Source organism: Artibeus jamaicensis, unplaced genomic scaffold (assembly GCF_021234435.1).
Source record: "Artibeus jamaicensis isolate MK-2021 breed Jamaican fruit bat unplaced genomic scaffold, CSHL_Jam_final contig_76, whole genome shotgun sequence".
NCBI lineage: Eukaryota > Metazoa > Chordata > Mammalia > Chiroptera > Phyllostomidae > Artibeus > Artibeus jamaicensis.
This window is the reverse complement of record NW_026521954.1, coordinates 13991092-13994399: the sequence shown is the minus strand read 5'-3', so window position 1 is coordinate 13994399 and position 3308 is coordinate 13991092. Positions and strand designations below refer to the sequence as shown.

The 3308-nt window shown below is 46.4% G+C and overlaps 1 non-coding gene across 1 annotated transcript; it reads right to left on the bottom strand.

Annotated features, from left to right (window-relative positions):
- Window positions 1-1923: 1923 nt before the first annotated feature.
- On the bottom strand, window positions 1924-2053 carry LOC119056928 (small nucleolar RNA SNORA33). The gene has a single exon (XR_005083974.2). It is a non-coding gene; the product is annotated as a small nucleolar RNA SNORA33 (small nucleolar RNA).
- Between the last annotated feature and the right edge of the window lie 1255 nt (window positions 2054-3308).

The following is a 3308-nucleotide window of genomic DNA, read 5'->3' as shown; positions in this document are numbered from 1 at the left end:
TAGAAGAAATTAAGTTCAGAGAGGTTGTATCCCCTGTTCGAAGTCACACAGTTAGTGAGTTACGGAGCTGGGACTCGAACCCAGCATCTCTAGCTCCCAAATCATACTCTTTCCTCTGTATTTTTCCCCAAAAGGTAACGATGCCACTTTCCCACCTCAGGGAGGCTACTAGAAAGATCAAATGAGATAAAGTCTATGAATGCACTTTGCAAACTCTGTTCTTGCAAAGGTTGATAACTGATTTTTGACACGGAATCAAAGCCTAAAGCCAGAACAGTGCAGCTTCAGTGGGACCTGAAGCACCGAGAAGAGAGTCCTGGGGGCAGAAGAGGGCTGCCCCCAGCCCTGAAACCAAACCACCCGGCAAGCACCGGACCACCGGCCCAGGAGCTGGGTGGCAAACAGAATCCCCGGATCTGGAATTGCAGGCTCGCAGGATTATGCAGAAGGCATCCGCAACGGTCTTCCTTCCAATACAGGACCCTCCACAGATTGTCACCTCGGGTCTGCTGGAAGAAGAGTGGCAGTGTGACCCCAGGAAGAGGTGTACCACGGGTGGGGCTCAGAACCCGTTGCCCAGACGCAGTCTGCTGCACACGGCCCGTCCCAGAAGGTCTCTTATGCGCTACTGCTGTTTGGATTCCTGGGTGATCCAGCTAACCTGTAACTTCCACGGTTAAATCAAACGATTTAATTACACTTCCACGGTAAATTAGAATTTAGCAACCCCTTATATCTAAGGAGTTTTTAACGCCATGGCTCATCTCTCTATTTACTTCTTGTAATAGGCTTATCCTCATTTCCTAATAAGAACCTGTGTTCAGCATAGAAATTTGCCCAACACAATCAAAACACCAAAGCCCAAATGCAAAACTGAGGGCTAGGCAGGTTCTCAATCTCCCAAAAGATGGCTTAAAACAGACCAGAAAATAGAAAGCAATTAAATAAAACAGTAGCCACAAAAGTTGTTTTTGTTTTTTTCAGAAACGCAGGTAGAATATCAGCCTAGAGTGGCTAGTAAAGGAAAACTCTCTGTGAGCCTCCGAACCTGAATCATCAGGATAAAGGACAATCTCTTTCTTAAATACTGAAAAATTGCCAAGTTTTTTTTAAGCCGAAGATTCGAAGCAATGGAAATACTAAAAGGTGGTTTTAAACACAGTGCAAGAACGCACAGGACAGAGCGCCCACGCCCTTATTTAAGTCTCACCGGTTCAGCAGAGGGGCCACTCCAAGCCTCTGGACCACGGGCTGGTAACGTCGATGTGTGACTTGGGTGTTACGATGGGGAGAGGGCCGGACACTGGTCACACTCAGCCTGGAGGACCAGTCTTGCCTTGATGACATACAGGTTCAGCATTGTCTGATTTTAGTTTATTTTTCAAAAGAGGACAGAAGATTTTTTTTTCTTTTGGGAGATGGAAGTGGAGAGAAATACAATCTTCCGATCTCCTTCTGATTTTTCAGTGTCAAATGAAAAGACGTGGCCAAGCAACTGCCAGCTGCCAGTTTTCAGCTACAACCTTTGTCCCCCCAGAGTGACGTCATGGCACCCCAGAATAAGCCAAAATGACTCTAAAGATGGGTTCCAGCTCTCAATCCTTCAGTCGAGCACCCTTGCAAAAGGTCACTTAAACATCTCGGGGCCTTGGTTTCCTCACCTGTAAAGTGGACCTAATGATGTCTGCCTTATTTATTTCAGGCAGTTTTTCCATGAGTTAAATAAAATAAGCTTTTCAGAAGTGAGGGACATTCAGCTCTATGTCCCCAGGGCCTGTCCTCAATCAAAACAGAACAGAATAAAGTTTGTTGAACTGAAAAGCACTTTGAATACAGTGAAGCCCGTATCAAACGTGAACTGTCACGCTGAACGTTCATCCTCAACATCCTTTAAAGTTGTAGAGAAAGTTTGTTTTTTTTTTTTCATGTAGCCATTTTCAGGGACCTTAATGACTTTACTGTCTTTAAGGCTTGTAACATGGCTTTACTATTGCCAGCCCTCTGAATTTCTGCAGAAACACATTCAGGTGTAGAGAAAGTTTTTATATGGCATTTTTGGGAAAAAAATTTTTTCCCTCCCCTGAAAAAGCTCTTCCAACAGAAGTAATTGACAGTATCTGTTCAGTAACTTACAGAGAGAAGGAGAGAGGAAGAGAGAGGAGAGAGAGAGAGGGGAGTGCTTTTATGCAAATTTGATTTCCCTATAATAATCTAGAGCTATTCTGCTAGAAGGAATTATCTCCGCAGGCTGGCAGCTGTGGTAGGCAGTGAATTAAAAATGGCTCTGTGTATGGGAAAATCTGTTCTATAATCAGTGCTATTCTTGGAGGGGACATCAATCTAGCCCAGCTCCCATGATGCTCCACTTGTGTGAATGACATACGAGCGTGAGGTAGAAACTCTCATTACATCATGGCTGAGGACTGTGCCCCACCTGAGACTTGGCACCGCTGCCCAGAGACGGAGGCGGACCTCATGGTGGCCTCCATGGCCTCCAATCAGACCGTGTGGCCAATCCCCTTAGCATAGGAAAGAACACAGGAGAGGAAAAGCAAACCTTTCCACAATGATTTATTCAAATCAGCTCTAATGTACTGTCCACTACTTTCCTTCCTTCCCTCCTTCCTTCCTTCCTTCCTCCCTTCCTTCCTTCCTTCCTTCCTTCCTTCCTTCCTTCCTTCCTTCCTTCCTTCCTTCCTTCCTTCCTTCCTTCCTTCCTTCTCCTCCCAGCTGTTCTCACGCAGGAATAAGGCTCAATTCCTAGGTCACCAGACAGGAGGCAAAGAAATGCTGTATCAGGGCTCTTTGCCCATAGCAAAGGCTCGTGCTACAGAAAAACAGTTTAAGTAGTAAGCCACCACCACAGTGCTTCACCTAAAATGTCATCACACTCTTAATGAGGCAGCCGCTTGGTCAGGAGAAACGCCCTGGCCCTGAGTGGCTAATATGTTTGAGTTCACTCGGACGCTGCATGCGGCAGCCCCTGCCACCCGTCGCCCACAAAGAGAACTTAGGCTGCACACACGTAAAGCCATTAGATGCCTCCACGTGAATCCTGTCTCCTTCATGAGACCATGGAGACCTTTGGGGAATCTGTGTCCCTGAGGTGTCCGCCTTCTTTCCCTGTCACAAGAGCCATCGTGGTGTCTTCCTGGAGAGAAGGCAATCGGAGCACCAACACATCAGACCGTGTGAGTGTGCTGCACACATGCCTGTCTCTCTGTCTTTGCAAAGGGACTTAATATGATCTAAGTCACTCAGTGTCCTTGAAAGTAACTAAGAGCAAGTGCCAGAAATGCCAAGAAATT